General features: G+C 39.5%; 1 protein-coding gene across 4 annotated transcripts in view; it reads right to left on the reverse strand.

Annotated features, from left to right (window-relative positions):
* LOC128692399 (zinc finger protein 28-like) overlaps positions 1–20,745 on the reverse strand; it is a 47,912-nt gene extending 27,167 nt beyond the window's left edge. Inside the window, exons 1-2 of one of the 4 annotated variants that reach the window (XM_070080719.1) lie at positions 19,887–20,745; positions 19,028–19,335 (exon numbers count right to left, since the gene is read on the reverse strand). The gene's annotated coding sequence lies outside the window, so the exon portion shown is untranslated. Of the gene's footprint in view, positions 1–19,014; positions 19,789–19,886 lie in introns of those variants that run through there. The other 3 variants (XM_070080732.1, XM_053781562.2, XM_053781578.2) reach the window with 3 other exon arrangements.
* Between the last annotated feature and the right edge of the window lie 541 nt (positions 20,746–21,286).

A 21,286-nucleotide genomic window follows, 5' to 3' on the forward strand; every position in this document is an offset into this window, starting at 1 on the left:
CATGAAGCAACAGTGGCAGACATCATGAGGTAGCAGTGGCAGACAACATGAAGCAGCAGTGGCAGACATCATGAGGTAGCAGTGGCAGACAATATGAAGCAGCAGTGGCAGACATCATGAGGTAGCAGTGGCAGACAACATGAAGCAGCAGTGGCAGACAACATGAGGTAGCACTGGTAGACAACATGAAGCAGCAGTGGCAGACAACATGAAGCAGCAGTGGCAGACAACATGAGGTAGCAGTGGCAGACAACATGAAGCAGCAGTGGCAGACATCATGAGGTAGCAGTGGCAGACATGAAGCAGCAGTGGTAAGTATAGCATTAAGAGTGTAGCAATTAAGTGAAGCATTAACCCTTTCAAGGTCCAGAGGCCAAATTTCAAAGTGTGCACCAGGGCCCAAGAATTTTCAAAAAATAATTTTATTTTTTCTTATGAAATGGTAGAGAATCTTTTTCTGAAGGTAATAAAACAAAAAGTACGAAATTTGATGGAAAATTGACGAAATTATGCTCTCGCGAATTTTGATGTGTCGGCGATATTTATGCATCGGCAATTTTGCCGACTTTGACTCCCATTTTAGACCAATTACATTATTCCAATCAATCAAATTCTTAGCTATTTCACTAGTATTACTTCTATTCTATCGACTGAGCACAAGAAATCGCCAAGTCAACTGTTTCAACAACAAAATTAAGTGACTGGAAATTGGAAATTTGGCCAATTTAATGCAAAGTTCAAAATATTCCAATTTCAAAATAGGGTCCAGAATAAACAATGCAGGCATTCCTGGCACTAAACTAACATTTCCTCTGTTCATTAGTTATGTTTGAGACTTTACAAATGAATTCCATTTTGATTTTTTATTCACATAATGAATTTTTATTCAAACAAAAAAACAGAAGATTTACTGTTATGCAATACTGTAATAATTGTATAAATACTATCACCACATTTGTGAATGTATACAGTGGACCCTCGACCAACGTTGGCATCGTCTAATGTTAAATCCGACTAGCGATACATTTTAACGCAAAAATTTTGCATCGACTAGCACTAAAAAACCCGACCAATGCTATTCGTTCCGTTCGAGATGCGTCCACTTGTGGCCTGAGTGCGCCTCACTTGTCCCGTGGGTGCCAGTGTTTACAAGCCAGCCAGCCACCACGGTCCCATCCAAACATACAATCGGAACATTTCATATTATCACAGCGTTTGTAGTGATTGCACCTGCAAAATAAGTCACCATGGGCCCCAAGAAAGCTTCTGATGCCAACCCTACAGCAAAAAGGGTGAGAATTACTATGGATATGAAGAAGGAAATCATTGCTAAGTATGAAAGTGGAGTGCGTGTCTCTGAGCTGGCCAGGTTGTACACAAAACCCCAATCACCCATCGCTACTATTGTGGGTAAGAAAACGGCAATCAAGGAAGCTGTTCTTGCCAAAGGTGCAACTATGTTTTCGAAACTGAGATCGCATGTGATAGAAGATGTTGGTGTGGATAAACAAAAAACAGATAGCAGGAGACAGCATCTCTCAAGCAATCATATGTGAAAAGGCTAGGAAGTTGCATGACGATTTAATTAAAAAAATGCCAGCAACTAGTGGTGATGTGAGTGAATTTAAGGCCAGCAAAGGTTGGTTTGAGAGATTTAAGAATCGTAGTGGCATACATAGTGTGATAAGGCATGGTGAGGCTGCCAGTTCGGACCGCAAAGCAGCTGAAAAATATGTGCAGGAATTCAAGGAGTACATAGACAGTGAAGGACTGAAACCTGAGCAAGTGTTTAATTGTGACGAAACAGGCCTGTTTTGGAAGAAAATGCCAAGCAGGACCTACATTACTCAGGAGGAAAAGGCACTCCCAGGACATAAGCCTATGAAAGACAGGCTTACTCTGTTGATGTGTGCCAATACTAGTGGTGATTGCAAAGTGAAGCCTTTATTGGTGTATCACTCTGAAACTCCCAGAGTGTTCAGGAAAAACAATATCCTCAAGGTTAATTTGTTTGTGCTGTGGAGGGCAAACAGTAAGGCATGGGTCACTAGGGACTTTTTCTATGACTGGTTACACCATGCATTTGCCCCCACTGTGAAAAATTACCTCCTGGAAAATAAATTGGACCTTAAGTGCCTCCTGGTATTAGACAATGCTCCTGGTCATCCTTCAGACTTGGCAGAGCGACTTTCTGCGGACATGAGCTTCATTAAGGTGAAGTTTTTGCCTCCTAATACAACTCCTCTCCTGCAGTCCATGGACCAGCAGGTCATTGCAAACTTCAAGAAAGCTATGTTTGAAAGGTGCTTTGTAGTGACCTCAGAAACTCAACTGACTCTAAGAGAGTTTTGGAGAGATCACTTTAGCATCCTCAATTGTGTAAACATTAAAGGTAAGGCTTGGGAGGAAGTGACTAAGAGGACCTTGAACTCTGCTTGGAAAAAACTGTGGCCAGAATGTGTAGACAAAAGGGAATTTGAAGGGTTTGAGGCTAACCCTGAGAATCCTATGCCAGTTGAGGAATCCATTGTGGCACAGGGAAAGTCATTGGGGTTGGAGGTTAGTGGGGAGGATGTGGGAGTTGGTGGAGGAGGACAATGAAGAACTAACCACTGATGAGCTGCTAGATCCTCTTCAACAGCAAGAGGCCACACCTGAGGAAACTGCTTCGGAGGAGGGGATAGAGAAATTGAAGAAGTTGCCTACTTCTAAGATTAAGGAAATGTGTGCAATGTGGCTTTAAGTGCAAACCTTTTTTGATGAAAATCACCCTGACACAGCTACTGCAAGCCGTGTTGGCAACCTGTACAATGACAATGTTGTGAAACACTTTAGGAATGTCATAAAGGAAAGGGAGGTACAGGCCTCTATGGACAGATATGTTGTGTGACAGAGGTCCAGTGACTGTCAGGCTGGTCCTAGTGGCATTAAAAGAAGTAGGGAAGTAACCCCGGAAAAGGACATGCTACCTCAAGTCCTAATGGAAGGGGATTCCCCTTCTAAACACTAACACCATCAACACTCTCCCCTCCTCCCATCCCATCAATCATCACCAGATCTTCAATAAAGGTAAGTGTCATGTAACTGTGCATGTCTTCTTCAGTTTGTGTGTATTAAAATTAATATTTCATGTGGTAAAATTTTTTTTTTTCAATACTTTGGGGTGTCAAGAACGGATTAATTTGATTTCCATTATTTCTTATGGGGAAAATTAATTCGACTAACAATAATTTTGATTAACGATGAGCTCTCAGGAACGAATTAATATCGTTGGTCCAGGGTCCACTGTATCTGAATACATTCACTTCCTCCATAATCTCTCTCTCCAATCTGATACCCAATCTTTTGTTACCTAATCATTTTATCCTCATAACTTTACTCTTTCCTATATTCACTTTTAATTTTCTTCTTTTACATACCCTACCAAATTCATCCACCAATCTTTGCAACTTCTCTTCAGAATCTCCCAAAAGCACAGTGTTATCAGCAAAGAGCACTCCCACTTTGTATTTGAGTCTTTATCTTTTAATCCCATACCTCTTGCCAAGACCCTAGCATTCACTTCTCTTACAACCCCATCTATAAATATATTGAACAGCCACAGTGACATCACACATCCTTGTCTAAGGCCTACTTTTACTGGGAAATAATCTCCCTCTCTCCTACACACTCTAACCCGAGCCTCACTATCCTCGTAAAAACTCTTCACTGCTTTCAGTAACCTACCTCCTATACCATACACCTGCATCATCTGCCACATTGCCCCCCTATCCACCTTGTCATATGCCTTTTCCAAATCCATAAATGCCACAAAAACCTCTTTACCCTTATCTAACTACTGTTCACCTATATGTTTCAATGGAAACACTTGGTCTACCTACTCCCTACCTTTCCTATAGCCTCCTTGTTCATCTGCTATCCTACTCTCTGTCTTACTCTTAATTCTTTCAATAACTCTACCATGCACTTTATATGTACTCTTATAATTATACAGTGGTACCTTGACTTGTGAGTTTAATTCATTCCATGACCGAGCTCATAACTCAATTTGCTCGTATATCAAATTAATTTTCCTCACTGAAATTAACTGAAATGCCATTAATCCGTTCCAGCCCCTAAAAAACCACTCCAATTTTTTTGTTATGGGTTTTTAAATAAGAAAAATGCATTTATAAATAAGAAATGATTTTTGCCTTTTTTTTTCTAGGTCCCAGCAATGTTTTAGAAATGCTGGAGTATTATATATGAAACTCCTTGAAGCACGGTGTAAGATGAGTGTCACTCCACTGTGCACAATCATCAAATGTCACTCATGGAATGACATTTGATGATTGTGCACTGCCTTGGCTTTATTTTTCACTTACACAAACATGTCTGTCTACCTATCTGTCTATCACTCCATTGCCAGTGGAGTGTCACTCGTGGGGTGACATTTGATAATCGTGCACTGCCTTGGCTTTATTTTTCACTGTTACACATAAACATGTCTGTATCTGTTTGTTTCTGTCTGTCTGTCTGTCACTCCACTGCCAGTGGAGTGACATTTGACGATTGTGCAATGCCTTGGATTTTTCACTGTTACAAATAAACATATCCGTCTATTTGTCTGTCTAGCTCTATGTTTATCTCTGTCTCTGCTTATCTTTCTTTCTGTCTGCCTGTGTTTCTGTCTTCCACGCTCTCTACTTGTCTCTCCGTCGCAGAGAGAGAGAGAGAGAGAGAGAGAGAGCCACTCATGAACCAACAGGTATTGCACACAATGCAGAGTCAGTCACGTCTGATTCCCAAACAAGTGAACATGTGTATTACTTGGCAGTCATGTTTATTATGCCTTATATCTACAAGCATGGTATAGCACTTTGGATTTTTTGGGTTATCCTAGGTAATTTACACTACATATAACTGTATTTATGTGTGCCTGTGAGATACAGACAGACACAGAGATAGACAAGAGGTAGACAGTACAGTGGACCCGAGGGTCCACTGTACTGTGGTACCTCGAGTTTCGAACAGCTCCCAACTCGAACAATTAAGTACAGTAGACCCTCGCCTAACGATATTAATCCGTTCCTGAGAGCTCAATGTTAGGCGAAATTATCGTTAGGCGAATTAATTTTCCCCATAAGAAATAATGGAAATCAAATTAATCCGTGCTCTTCCACATCCTCCCCACTAACCTCACCAATATGAGCACTACTTCCAGGCATTTTTTCCTGTTCACCTGGGTGTTAGTCAACTGTTGTGGGTCGCATCCTGGGGGACAAGATTAAGGACCCCAATGGAAATAAGTTAGACAGTCCTCGATGATGCACTAACTTTCTTGGGTTATCCTGGGTGGCTAACCCTCTGGGGTTAATCGTTTCTCGGTAATTGTTTCATGTTAAGCCATACCAACAACACACTCTCCACATCTTCGAGTAATACAGCTGATGGTGGTGCAGCAACAGCAACAGCTGACTGTGGTGGAGCAACAGCTGACCGTGGTGCAGCAGCAGCTGTGGTGCAGCAGCAGCTGACTGTAGTGCAGCAACAGCTGACCAAGGTGCAGCAGCAGCTGACTGGTGCAGCAGCAGCTGTGGTACAGCAGCAGCTGTGGTACAGCAACAGCTTGACTGGTCCAGCAACAGCTGACGGTGGTGCAGCAGCAGCTGACTGTGGTACGATAGTATTACTCACCCTTTTTACCACAGGGTTGAAACTAGCTTTCTTGGGGCCCATGGTCACTTATTTTGCAGGTGAAATCACTAAAAACACTGTGATAATATGAAATGTTCCAATTGTATGCTTGGATGTGACCGCAGAGGCTGGCTTGTAAACACTGCCACCCACGGAACAAGTGAGGCTGGCTCAGGCCGCACGTGGACGCGTCTCGGACAAATCGCGTTGAGCAAGTTTCTTAGCGCTAGGCGAGGCAAAATTTTTGCATTAAAATGTATCGCTAGGCGGATTTAACGTTATGCGATGCCATCGTTAGGCGAGGGTCCACTGTATATTTTTATAAGTGCTTTTTCAAGTGTATTTTTGGGGGTCTGAAACGGACTAATCTAATTTACGTTATTCCTTATGGGAACAAATTCGTTTGGTATCAGCACTCGAACAGCCTTCTGGAACGAATTCTGTTCATAACTCGAGGTACCACTGTACTGTAGTCAGGGGATCCTTTACCGGTTCAGGTAGTGAATTCCAGATCTTTGGGCCCTTTATGTGCATTGCATTTTTGCATAGTGTGAGATAGACACAAGTTATTTACGCAAGTTTTTTAGTGTTTGTTGTCATTTTAAGGCATTACGTCTGGTTTACGTCAAAAACCAGGTTACATCACGGCTCTTGGAACCAATTACTGATGTAGGACAGGGTATGACTGTATTGGACGAGAGGCTCTCATGGACAGGTGCAGTTTGTATCTGCCCTCTCAATTTGTATATAAACTGTCTCCAGAATGCTCACATTTGAGCACAGATAAAAGAATAAAGATATGAAAATACTGCATGTATTGACTGGTATGCAGGAATCAACCAATTTAATCACAAACACAGATCTGAGAATCGTATGGGATACGTATGTACGGACCAATGAGAGGTGGGATGGGGGAGGCAAGGAAGGAAGTTAAGCCTCCCCCACAAAGGCAATGGACTGACCCCACAGGCAGGCTACCCATGAGCCTACTAGATGGAGGGGAAAAGTCCCGCAGTCTAATTCGCAAATTTTTCCCCCAGAATTGACACCATGTTAGTCGAAAATATGCTGCATTTTTGCATAGTGTAATGGAGAAAATGTGATAAAAGAACACGTATTAACCCTTAAACGGTCCAAACGTATATACGTACATGTTTTTTGAACATCTGAAAGTATGTAAAAAAATGTAATCTTTTTTGTTTTACATTTGAAAACGTGTAAAAAACTTTTATCTACATTTTTTTTGTTATATTTAAAAATATGTAAAAAAAAAAGTAGATCTACTTTTGTAGCACTACGAATTTGAACGTCGATCTGTTTGGACTGTTTAAGGGTTAATCAACGATCTACTGTAGTTTTACATCATGACCTCAGTTCTCAGATTAACTATGAGGTAAATTTTGGCCTATTTATAAGGGAATGGGTCTCCCCCCCCATAGTGTATGGGAAATAGGTTTAAAATAGCAACTTTGAGGTGTTTTCTCAGATGTTTTTTATGATTTTATTGGCTGTTTCTTGGTATCATTTGATAGAATGGAAGTCATACTACTTAAATAAGAGATGATTTTGATTGGTTTGGAGCTGGAAGTAGTTTGAAACTGAGCTCAGAGTAGCGAAAATATTAGATTTTTGCCAATTTTCCTGTGAGTGGGTAAGGCACCCCTACAACTCCAGTCTATTTTATGAGTTTTTAATAGGTGTAATTCAATTACAGTGGACCCTCGGCTAACGAACGCATCACATAATGTTAAATCCGCCTAACAAAGCGTTTGAGCACAAAAAATTTGGCCCGCCTAACAATAAAAAACTCGCCCAACGTGATTCGTCCCGAACCTGTCCGTCCAGCCTGAGTGCTTCAGCTGCCCTGCCATCATTGTTTACAAGCCAGGGTGGCTGGTTTCATGCATACATTCGATATATTTTATATTATTCCACTGTTTATAGTGCTTGTAACTGCTAAATAAGCCACCATGGGCCCAAAGAAAGCTTCTAGTGCCAACCCTGTGGTAAAAAGGGTGAGAAATACTATCAAAATACTATCATACCATGGTCAGCTGCTGCTGCACCACCATCAGCTGTTGCTGCACCACCGTCAGCTGTACTACTCGAAGATGTGGGGAGACCGTTGTTGGTGTGGCTTAACGAGAAACAATTAACCCCCAGAGGGTTAGCCACCCAGGATAACCCAAGAAAGTCAGCGAGTCATGGAGGACTGTCTAACTTATTTCCATTGGGGTTCTTAATCTTGTCCCTAGGATGCGACCCACACCAGTCGACTAACACCCAGGTGAACAAAAAAATGCCTGGAACTAATGCTGATATTGGTGAATTTAAGGCCAGCAAAGGTTGGTTTGAGAGATTTAAGAATCATAGTGGCATACACAGTGTGATAAGGCATGGCGAAGCTGAAGGATTCAAACCCAACAAGTGTTTAATTGTGACGAAACAGGCCTGTTCTCAAAGAAAATGCCAAACAGGATCTACATTATGGAGGAGGAAAAGGCACTCCCAGGACACAAGCCTATGAAAGACAGGCTAACTTTCTTGTTTTGTTGTAATGCTAATGGGGATTGCAAAGTGAAGCCTTTACTCATGAACATTCTGGGATTTTCAGAATGATAAAAGAAAAATAGTGTCTCATTGCTCATCAATACTCTTCAATAAAGGTAAGTGTCATTTTAACATTTATTTATATAGTTACTGTGCATGTCTCATTGTTTTCTTTGTAGGGAAATGTATATTTCATGAAAAAAAAATTATTTTAATACTTTTGGCTGTCTGGAACGGATAAATTGGATTTCCATTATTTTTTATAGGAAAAATTAATTCGGCTAACGATAATTTCGTCTAACGATGAGCTCTCAGGAACGGATTAATATAGTTAGCCGAGGGTCCACTGTTTTGGGACACTGTAAACCATGATCAATCATTCCTGGTTATAGTTTATCCAAGAAATAGAGGAGAGGCCTGGGGACATGACTAATGAACAGAGGAAATGTTTTAGTGCCAGGAATATCTATATTGTTTATTTTGAATTACAGTGGACCCCTGCCTTACGATATTAATCCATTCCTGAGAGCTCATCGTAAGCCGAAATTATCGTTAGCCGAATTAATTTTCCCCATAAGAAATAATGGAAATAAAATTAATCTGTTCCTGACACCCCAAAGTATGAAAAAAAAAATTTTACCACATGAAATATTAATTTTAATACACACAAACCGAAGAAGACATGCACAATTACTACTCTACTAAGAACAGAATACATGACACTTACCTTTATTGATGATCTGGTGATGATTGATGGGATGGGAGGAGGGGAGTGTGTGGAAGTTACTGTTTAGAAGGGGAATCCCCTTCCATTAGGACTTGAGGCCATAACATTGTCATTGTACAGGTTGCCAACACGGCTTGCAGTACCTGTGTCAGGTTTGCAGTTCAACCCACTTTGCACACATTTCCTTAATCTTTGAAGTAGGCAACTTCCTCAATTTTTCTCTCCCCTCCTCTGAAGCAGTTTCCTCAGGTCTTGCAGCTCATCAGTGGTTAGTTCTTCATTGTCCTCCTCCACCAACTCTTCCACATCCTCCCCACTAACCTCCAACCCCAATGCCACAATGGATTCCATAACTGATATACGCTTCTCAGGGTTATCCCTAAACCCTTCAAAATCCCTTTCTTCTACACATTGTGGGCACAGTTTTTTCCAAGCAGAGTTCAAGGTCCTCTTAGTCACTCCCTCCCAAGCCTTACCTATAAGGTTTACACAACTGAGGATACTAAAGTGATCTTTCCAAAACTCTCTCAGAGTCAATCAAATGTCTGAGGTCACTTCAAAGCACTTTTGTAGAGTTTTTTGAAGTTTGAAATGACCTGCTGGTCCATGGGCTGCAGGAGAGGAGTGGTATTAGGAGGCAAAACTTGACCTTAATGAAGCTCATGTCCCCAGAAAGTCGCTCTGCCAAGTCTGAAGTTTGACCAAGAGCATTTGTCTAATACCAGGAGGCACTTAAGGTCCAATTTATTTTCCAGGAGGTAATTTTTCAGTGGGGGCAAATGCATGGTGTAACCAGTCATAGAAAAAGTCCCTAGTGACTCATGCCTTACTGTTTGCCCTCCACAGCACACACAAATTAGCCTTGAGGACATTGTTTTGCCTGAACGCTCTGGGAGTTTCAGAGTGATACACCAATAAAGGCTTCACTTTGCAATCACCACTAACATTAGCACACATCAACAGAGTAGGCCTGTCTTTCATAGGCTTATGTTCTGGGAGTGCCTTTTCCTCCTGAGTAATGTAGGTCCTGCTTGGCATTTTCTTCCAAAACAGGCCTGTTTCATCGCAATTAAACACTTGTTCAGGTTTCAATTCTTCATTGTCTATGTACTCCTTGAATTCCTTCACATATTTTTCAGCCGCTTTGTGGTTCGAACTGGCAGCCTCACCATGCCTTATCACACTATGTATGCCAATACGATTCTTAAATCTCTCAAACCAACCTTTGCTGGTCTTAATTTCACTCACATCACCACTAGTTGCAGGTATTTTTCTAATTAAATCGTCATGCAACTCCCTAGCCTTTTCACATATGATTGCTTGAGAGATGCTATCTCCTGCTATCTGTTATCCACACCAATAACAGTCTCTCAACATCTTCTATCACTTGCGATCTCTGTTTCGAAAAACAAAGTTGCACCTTTTGCAAGAACAGCTTCCTTGATTGCCATTTTGTTGGCCAAGATAGTAGCGATGGTTGATTGGGGTTTGGTACACAACCTGGTCAGCTCTGAGACATGCACTCCACTTTCGTACTTAGAAATTATCTCTTTCTTCATTTCCATAGTAATTTTCACCCTTTTTACCACAGGGTTGGCACTAGAAGCTTTCTTGGGGCCCATGGTGACTTATTTTGCAGTTACAAGCACTAAAAACACTGTGATAATATGAAATGTACTGTGATAATATGAAATGTATGCTTAGATGCGACCGCACTGGCTGGCTTGTAAACACTGGCACCCACGGGGCAGCTGAGGCCACATGTGGGACGCGTCCCAGATGAATCACGTAAGGAGAGTTTTTTATCGTGAGGCGAGGCAAAATTTTTGCATTCAAATGCTTTGTATGGCAGATTTAACGTAACGCGATGCATTCGTAAGGCAGGGGTCCACTGTATTTTAATTGGTATTTTTTTAGTTTTGTGTAAAATTGGCCAAATTACCAAATTCGATAGAATAAAAGGTATACTAGCGAAAAAGATAAGTATTTGGTCAAATGAAGCAATATAATTGGCTTAAAATAGGGCTCAAAATGGGCGAATTCACCAATGCACAGACTGCACCTAAATGGTTAGGTTTTGTTAAGTTATGCTAGGCTAGGTATTGTTTAGTTAAGGTTAGGTTATGTATCTTAATCTAAAAATGCCACTTGTTATTTTTCAGACTTATTTTAAAACTATGAAACTATTACTGCTTATAAAGACTGTTCAACTGCCTCCCAGCATATGTACGGGGGATTACCGATAGACCCCTGGCTGTCTTTAAGAAGGAACTGGACAGGCACTTAAAGTTATTACCTGACCAGCTGTGGTTCGTATATCAGTTTGAGCGTGGCCAACAGTAACAGCCCGGTTGATCATGCTCTGATCCACCCCAAGGCCTGCTCACAGACCGGGCTGTGGGGGCATTGACCCCCAAAACCCTCTTTTGGTATACAGGTATAGTCACTGCTTCACGAATACGAGTTCACAAATTGAATGACATCCACTGTAAAAAATTGTACCTATAGTCTTACCAATAGTCTTACCAATAGTCTTACCAATAGTCTTACCAATAGTCTTACCAATAGTCTTACCAATAGTCTTACCAATAGTCTTACCAATAGTCTTACCAATAGTCTTACCAATAGTCTTACCAATAGTCTTACCAATAGTCTTACCAATAGTCTTACCAATAGTCTTACCAATAGTCTTACCAATAGTCTTACCAATAGTCTTACCAATAGTCTTACCAACAGTCTTACCAACAGTCTTACCAATAGTCTTACCAATAGTCTTACCAATAGTCTTACCAATAGTCTTACCAATAGTCTTACCAATAGTCTTACCAATAGTCTTACCAATAGTCTTACCAATAGTCTTACCAGGTATACTCCAGACTATAACCCAAATTATTTTTTTAGAGTTCTTGAACTGAACTGAACTCGAGTTCTTGAGCTGAATGTTATCTAATGCAAAAAATAGTGCCTATAATGTCATCCAATCAATGAAAAAAAAAAAAAAATAGTTCCTATAAACTTACTAGAATATAACCCAAAATAATTTTTTTCTCACAATCATGGGCAATATGTCTTTGTAGCTTAACCTTGCCCAAAATCCTCTGCATAACCATGGGCTTTCATCATGCAATCCAGTATCACCCATTACTGTATAAACATTGTTATCACATTGAAATAAACTTGTATTTGCCTATGTTTATATTTGGCCAGGTGTTAGACATGCCTCAGGGTGCTGCATGACCTAAATTGATGCATTCATTTTCCTAGTATCTTCTAAAATAACAATTTACACAAACAATAATTACTTATTTCATGATGTATATAGGTTGTATGTATTGAAAAGTACAAAATAACGACTCGAGTTCCACCCTCGATCGCTAGTGCACTCAGTTCACACAGTGAGGTCCGTAGTTCAATCCTTGGTACGTACAGTGGGACGTACTTACTTAAGATATGGTGCCCTGTGGTGTGGTTTACCTGGAGTTTACCTGGATAGAGTTCCGGGGGTCAACGCCCCCACGGCCCGGTCTGTGACCAGGCCTCCTGGTGGATCAGAGCCTGATCTACCAGGCTGTTGCTGCTGGCTGCACGCAAACCAACGTACGAGCCACAGCCCAGCTGATCCGGAACTGACTTTAGGTGCTTGTCCAGTGCCAGCTTGAAGACTGCCAGGGGTCTGTTGGTAATCCCCCTTATGTATGCTGGGAGGCAGTTGAAAAGTCTTGGACCCCTGACACTTATTGTATGGTCTCTTAACGTGCTAGTGACACCCCTGCTTTTCATTGGGAGGATGGTGCATCGTCTGCCAAGTCTTTTGCTTTCGTAGTGAGTGATTTTCGTGTGCAAGTTCGGTACTAGTCCCTCTAGGATTTTCCAGGTGTATATTTTATTTTATTTTTTTATTTTATTTTATTTATAATTTGAGCACACTTACAGAGGTACAAAAAAAATACAGATAAGAGCAGCATGCCAAAGCCACTTATACTATGCATAGCATTACGGGCTGGCTTAAAATTAACTTAAGATTAACCCTTTCAGGGTCCGTCCCGTAGATCTACGGCTTTACGTTCAGGGTCCAAACCGTAGATCTACGCCATGAGCTCAGCTCACTCTGATAAACTGTGAGTGGTACATTTGGGCCTCTGGTGGGTCTAATATACATTCACAAATATGGTGATGATATTTATACAATTATTACAGTATTGCATAACAGTAAATCTTCTATTTTTTGGTGTGAATAAAAATTCATTATGTGAATAAAAAATCAAAATGGAATTTATTTGTAAAGCCTCAAAACATAACTAATGAACAGAGGAAATGTTAGTTTAGTGCCAGGAATGCCTACATTGTTCATTCTGGACCCTATTTTGAAATTGGAATATTTTGAACTTTGTGTTAAATTGGCCAAATTAACAATTTCCGATCACTTTATTTTGTAGTTGAAACAGTTGACTTGGCGATTTCTTGTGCTCAATCGATAGAATAGAAGTAATACTAGTGAAATAGCTAAGAATTTGGTTGATTGGAATAATGTAATTGGCGTAAAATGGGAGTCAAAGTCGGCAAAATCGCCGATTCGTAAATATCGCTGACACATCAAAATTCGCGAGAGCATAATTTCGTCAATTTTCCACCAAATTTCGTACTTTTTGTTTTATTACCTTCACAAAAAGATTCTCTACGATTTCATAAGAAAAAATAACAATTTTTTTTTTGTGAAATATCTTGGACACTGGTGCGTGACTCCAGATTTGGGCCTTGGACCCTGAAAGGGTTAACTAAGCAATGATGAAATCAGTGAAAAACATTAATGTAAACTGATTACTATAAAGCACAAGTGAGTATTACAAAGACAGGTCATATGGCTGCATGCATTGTTATAAATTCCGTAGAATGGAGTATTCTGTTAGGTAGTGTATTTAAAAAATAATAAAGTTAGATTGGGTTTTAGGTTTAACATTTATGTGATATAATTGAGAGAAACATTTAAGATATACAATTTATAAGGTTCAGTTATTCAGTATTTATTTGGTTTTGGGTGAGTAAGTGATCTTTGAGAAGAGACTTGAATTTATAAACAGGTAGTGTTTCTTTTATATTTACAGGTAATGAATTCCAGATTTTAGGGCCTTTTATGTGCATTGAGTTTTTGCATAGCGTGAGATGGACACGAGGAATATCAAAGAGTGATCTGTGCCTTGTGTTATGGTCATGTGTTCTGTTGAGGTTGGCAAGGAGATGTTTGAGGGGAGGGTTAATATCAGAGTTGAGTGTTCTATGTATGTAATAGGTGCAGTAATAAGTATGGATGTTTTGTATGGTGAGTAGGTTGAGTGTATTGAATATTGGTGGAGTGTGCTGCCTGTAGTGAGAACTTGTTATCATTCTAACTGCAGCCTTTTGTTGGGTAATTAGTGGTCTGAGATGGTTACTTGTTGTTGAGCCCCATGCACAAATTCCATAGGTGAGATAGGGGTAAATAAGAGAGTGATATAGGGCCAGGAGGGCTGACTGTGGAGCATAGTACCGTATCTTCGATAGTATGCCTACAGTCTTGGAAATTTTCTTAGAAATTTGTTGTATATGTGTATGAAATTTGAGTCTATTATCAAGGTGGATTCCTAAGAATTTTCCCTCTATTAGCTTTGTGATAGGTGATCCGTTTATCATTATGTTAAGAGGGACATCTGTAGCTCTGTTACCAAACTGAATGAAGTAGGTTTAGTCAATGTTTAGTGTAAGTTTGTTAGTACTCATCCAGGTAGATATTTTCTGTAATTCGGTATTTACAGTATTGGCTAGCGTGACTGGGCTCGGGTGGGAGAAGACGTATGTTGTGTCATCAGCAAATAGTGTGGGTTTGAGTAATTGAGAAGCATTTGGTAGGTCATTTATGTATAGGAGAAAGAGAAGAGGGCCAAGGACACTTCCCTGTGGGACACCAACTGTAATTGGTTGTGCAGAAGAGTTTGCCCCATTTGCGTACACATATTGGCTTCTGTTGCTGAGGTATGACTTGAGGTAGTTGAGGGAGTGCCCTCTTATACCATAGTGTGACAATTTTACGTGGAGCAAGTCATGGTCAACTGTATCAAAAGCTTTACGTAAGTCAATGAAGATCCCCAGTGGGACTTCTTTTTTCTCTATTGCAGTGTATATATGTTCTAGCATGTGTATAATAGCATCATTAGTATTTTTATTAGGCCTGAATCCAAATTGGCAGGGGTTGAGTATGTTTTGGGAGATAAGGTAGGAGTAGATTCGTTTATGAATTAATTTTTCGAAGATTTTTGAGAGAGGGTGTAAGTTGGATATTGGCCTATAGTTATTCAACTCTGTTTGGTCTCCTCCTTTGTGGATCGGGGTGACCCTTGCTATTTTGAGTACTGTAGGGAAGGTGGAGGATTCAATGGATTTGTTAAAGAGTGTTGCAATGATTGGTGATAGCACTTGTGACACTTTTTTGTATATAAAGGGTGGTAAGGTATTTAAATCTCCTGCCTTGTTTTTTAGTGCGTTGATAATAAGGGAGACTTCGTATGGGTTAGTCGGAGCTAGGAACAGTGTGTTCGGGTAGTTGCCGGTGAGGTAGTCATTTGGTGGGGTATCTGAGCTTGGGATTTTATTGGCAAGGTTTTGTCCTATAGTGGAGAAGAAATCATTGAGTCTGTTTGCTGTTTCTGTTGGTGGGAGTTGGGGTTCATCTGATTTTGCTAATTTTATTTCGCTATTTCGCGATATCTTTTTTGTTCCCAGAATTTCTGATAGGGTTTTCCAGGTCTTTTTTATATCACCTCGTAAGTTGGATAATCTGTTCTCATAATACAATTTTTTTGCCCTTCTTATCAGGCTGGTTAGGATTGACGAGTAACGTTTTGTTTGGTCTCTGGTTATGTGACCCATTTTGTACTGTTTTTCATATTGGTGTTTTGTATTTATGGATTTGAGAATGCTGGGTGTTAGCCAGGGACTGTTCAGTCTCTTAGCTGTCATCTGCTTAGTTTTTTTAGGGCAGTGCTTGTTATAGAGGTATTGAGTCTTTTTTAGAAAATTATTAATACATTCGTCAATATCTGTATTGATTTCTAGCTCAGTGTGCCAGTCAATGTTTGCTACTGCTGTTGTGAAGTTATTAATGGCTGCCTCATTGTGAAGTCTGAAGGTGACTTTAGTAGTGTCTTGGGGTAATTTACCAAGAGTTGTTATGAGGAAAGTAGGGTAGTGGTCTGTGGTATTATCTGTAATTATGCCTGATTTTAAAGGGGATATGGTGTTGGTCCAGATGTGGTCAAGTAGGGAAACACTAGTCTCTGTGACTCTTGTAGGTTTTGTTACTGTTGGTAGCAACATACAGTTACTCATTGTGTTTGTGAATTCAGTAACGTGTGGGTCCTGGTCTTGCAGGAGATTTATATTGAAGTCACCTGAGAGTAGTAAGTGATCTTTGTTCATGCGTGCATCAGTTATCATACTTCCTAGGTTTTGACTAAATTGGCTAATGTTTGACTGTGGAACTCTGTAGATGTTTATCAATGTGAGAGGTTTTTGTAGGTATTTGGATTTGAATTTGGCTATTATATATTCCCCATGTTCATCTCTTGTGCAAGTATTAGTGATACATTCTAGTTGGTCTGAGTAGTATATGGCTGTGCCACCCCCTTGCTGGTCTGGCCTACAGTTATGTATGGCTGTGTAACCAGGAATGGCATAGACATCTGTACTATCAGGCTTTAGCCAGGTTTCAGTTAGTGTAATGATGGACATATTGGCATGTAAGGAATTTAGTAATGCTATGAGGTCATTGTAATGCTTGCTTAAAGATCTGATATTGTAGTTAAAGATAGTTATATTGTTGTTGGCACTGAGAAGTGCCTTTGATTGTTCTGCAGTGTAGTAATTACAGTAACTGTTTGATTCATTTAAGTCATTAAATAAGAGGTTGGTATCTGGATCAATGCTTGTAATCATAAGATTTGTAGTGAATCTATAGTTAGAATTAAGTATAAAACAAAGTAAATAGTCTTAAGCTAAAAAATAGCACCTGAATTATTTAACAAATGTAAAATAATGAGCTAAGGTAGTTTTTTTTTTTTTTAAGCTAAAATAAAGGAGACAATATAAAAGGGACTAGTACAAATAAAGTGATGATCAAATAATGGAGCTTGGGAATATGATAGTAGGTAGTACTATAAAATAAATGAGCTTTGGAATATAATGGCAAAATTGTGAACTTGTTCTACTTTAGCACCTGAGAATAGCACCTTGATTATTTTAACAATTGTGAATGTATAAGCTAGGGTAGTTATATAAAGCTAAAATAAAGGAGAAAATATATAAGGGACTAAAATTAAGTAATGGTAAACAAAGTTAAATGGACAGATGGTCACTATGAAATAATATTGGTTTAGGAGTAAGATCTGATTTGTAATATTAGATAAATTGAGCAGTTTATTGCACAATAAAAGTAAAAAAAAATGAGGTAGTTGGTACTAGCTAGCAAAAGATAGTTTTGGTACTTGCAAAAAAGTAATTGGAATATACACTAATTGCATACACAATGTAAAGTGACTAAAAAAACAAGTAGTGATAAACAAAATTAAATGGACAGGTAAGAAAAAATTAATATTATTAATTTGGAGTAAGATTTGACTTTTAATTTAAAATTATGAGCAATTAATAGCAGTAAGAAAGTTATAGAGTATTGGAGGTAGTTGGCATTAGCTAGTGATGAAAAATAATAAAAATAATAATGTACAATATAATAGTAACGTACACTATATGCACCACACGTATATATGTATTAAGGGCACTTATCTAATCTGTTCCAGGGAATAAAGGTTTAGGAACCTCAAGCGCTCCCAATAATTGAGGTGTTTTATCTCCGTTATGCGCGCCGTGAAAGTTCTCTGTACATTTTCTAGGTCGGCAATTTCACCTGCCTTGAAAGGTGCTGTTAGTGTGCAGCAATATTCCAGCCTAGATAGAACAAGTGACCTGAAGAGTGTCATCATGGGCTTGGCCTCCCTAGTTTTGAAGGTTCTCATTATCCATCCTGTCATTTTTCTAGCAGATGCGATTGATACAATGTTATGGTCCTTGAAGGTGAGATCCTCCGACATGATCACTCCCAGGTCTTTGACGTTGGTGGCAAAAGCTCTCGCCTCACATGTTAAGGGGTCTAGGTTCGATGCCCAGTGAAGGGGTGGAAACATTGAACGTGTTTCCTTACACCAGTTGTCTATGTTCACCCATCAGTAAAATGGGTACCTGGGTGTTAGCCGACTGGTGTGGGTTGCATCCTGGGACAAAACTGACCTAATTTGCCCAAAATGCTCAGCATAACAGGGGCTTTCTATATAGTAGTACGTCACTGATATCAGCTATGGTCTGTATACCTTGTACTTGTAGTAAATACAGATATTATTATATTATTATTATTATACCTGCTGTTCACTTATCAGTAAAATAGGTACCTGGGTGTTAGTCGACTGGTATGGGTCGCATCCTGGGGACAAAATTTACCTATTTTGCAGGAAACGCTCTGCACAACAAGAGGCTTTCTATATAGGAGTATGTCATTGATGTCAGTTATGGTCTGTAAGTATACCTTAAGTAGTTGTCAATAACTATTAGAAAAATCAAATGCAAGTTAGTCACTTTGATTTTTTTGGGTTATCCTAGGTAATCTACACATATGTTGCTATGTATGATAATTTATTTAACTGTATTTATGTGTACCTGTACCTGAATAAACTTACTAACTTGATAAATGCACATTGCCTACAGAAAGCCTATAGTATGCACAGCATTTCTGGCACCTTAAAGAAAAGTACATAGATGTGGGGTTTGTAAACTTTTTATCTAGCACAGGATAGTGACCGGAAAAAAAATAATAGTTAAAAACCTAATTACAAAATTATTCAATAAATTTAATGTCATCGGTAAGGTATATTTGATGCTTACTGAACTAGTAGATTCAATACTACATAATTTACTATATAAAATTATGTAGGGTATTAGGCCTCTGTAAACACAAGGTGTAAACAAAAACATTAATGGCTCACTTATCATTATTACATTTTCAGTGAGGTGAGAGGTCCTGGTGACTAGTGGTCCTGGTGACTGGTGGTCCTGGTGACTGGTGGTCCTGGCGACTGGTGGTCCTGGCGACTGGTGGTCCTGGCGACTGGTGGTCCTGGTGACTGGTGGTCCTGGTGACTGGTGGTCCTGGTGACTGGTGGTCCTGGTGACTGGTGGTCCTGGTGACTAGTGGTCCTGGTGACTGGTGGTCCTGGTGACTAGTGGTCCTGGTGACTGGTGGTCCTGGTGACTGGTGGTCCTGGTGACTTATGGTCCTGGTGACCACTTGGTGGTGTTCTGGGGTGCTGATATAGTGAGGTTATGAGAGTGTGTTGTTCCCTGGTGTTGCTTGCCTCTCGCTGCCTCACACACCAGCACACAACCCGCACTCATACTCAAAACAACAGTTTATTTCTTTGCAAGGGTTACAATTTGTGTTTATATTTTATAATTTGATTGGTACAAAGAAAGCCAATACCATTTCGAGCAGACTAAACTAATACTTAAAGACTACATGAGGAGGAGATCAAATAGACTTGAATAACTATAAGCCAATATCCAACTTACACACTCTTTCTAAAATCTTTGAAAAATTAATTCATAGACAAGTCTATTCCTACCTCATCTCCCACAACATACTCAACCCCTGTCAGTTTGAGTTCAGGCCCAATAGAAATACGAATGATGCTATTATACACATGCTACAATAAATATGCATTGCGCTCGAGAAAAAAAGTCCCATTGGGGCTCTTCATTGATTTACGTAAAGCTTTTGATACAGTTGACCATGATTTGCTGCACAAAATTATCACACTATGGTATAACTGGGCACTCCCTCAACTACCTAAAGTCATACCTTAGCAACAGAAGCCAATATGTGTACACATATGGAACAAACTCTTCCACACAACTAATTACAGTTGGTGTCACACAGAGAAGTGTCCTTGGCCCTCTTTTTCTCGTTTACATAGACGACCTATCAAATGCATCTAAACTACTCAAACCCACACTATTTGCAGATGACACTACATACGTCTTCTCTCACCCAAGCCCAGTCATACTAGCCAATACTGTAAATACCGAATTACAGAAAATATCTACCTGGATGATGATTAACAAACTTACTCTCAATATTAACATAACCTACTTCATCTAGTTTGGGAACAGAACTACAGATACTCCACTTAACATAATATCAGATAAACGGATCACCTATCACAAAGCTCAGAGGGAAAATTCTTAGGAATCCACCTTGATAATACTCAAATTCCAAACACATATACAACGCATTTCCAAGAAAATTTCCAAGACCGTAGGCATACTATCGAAGATATGGTACTATGTTCCACAGTCAGCCCTCCTGGCCCTATATCACTCACTTATTTACCCCTATCTATCTCACCTATGGAATTTGTGCATGAGGCTCAACAATAAATCATCTCAGACCATTAATTACCCAACAAAAGGCTGCAGTCAGAATAACAAATTCCCACTACACGCAGGACACTCCACCAATATTCAAAACTCTAATCTTACTCACCATACAAAATATCCATACTTATTATTGTACCTACTACATACATAGAACACTAAACTCGGATATAAACCCTCCACTCAAACGTCTCCTTGCCAACCTCAACAGTACACATGACCATAACACAAGGCACAGATCACTCTTTGATGTTCCTTGTGTCCATCTCACACTATGTAAAAACTTAATGCACATAAAAGGCCTATAAGCTATGCTGATGATATCATGATCCATACAACAGGGCATAAGAAGATGAATACCATTCTTAATGAAGTTCAAGCAATTTGTAATCGACTAGGCCTCATAATATCTTCCTCTAAAACTAAGATATTAACAAGCAAACGACATCCCCCACCCATCTATTTGCAGGGTGAAATCATTAGCTACGTTAAACTTACAGATATCTTGGTGTAGATGTACCCTTTAACAAATCCACTATACCACAACTAAACAAGAAATGTAAAGCTAGGCTAAATGCTCTCAAAGCTGTTGCTGGCTACAATCCCAACTAGGGTGCAAATGTGAGAATCGTGAGAATGATGTACATAGCCTATGTTAGGTCCTTAATTGATTTTTTTTTTTTTTTTTTTTTATTTAAAACCAACAATAGACAATAGACAAAAGGAAAAACCCTAAAGATGACAATATATGAACAAATAACTGAAAAAACGTTACATTAGGTATTGAAACATCAACGAATAACATAACAATATAACAAATATGAC

This window comes from Cherax quadricarinatus, chromosome 6, assembly GCF_038502225.1.
Source record: "Cherax quadricarinatus isolate ZL_2023a chromosome 6, ASM3850222v1, whole genome shotgun sequence".
In the NCBI taxonomy this organism is placed as follows: Eukaryota; Metazoa; Arthropoda; class Malacostraca; order Decapoda; family Parastacidae; genus Cherax; species Cherax quadricarinatus.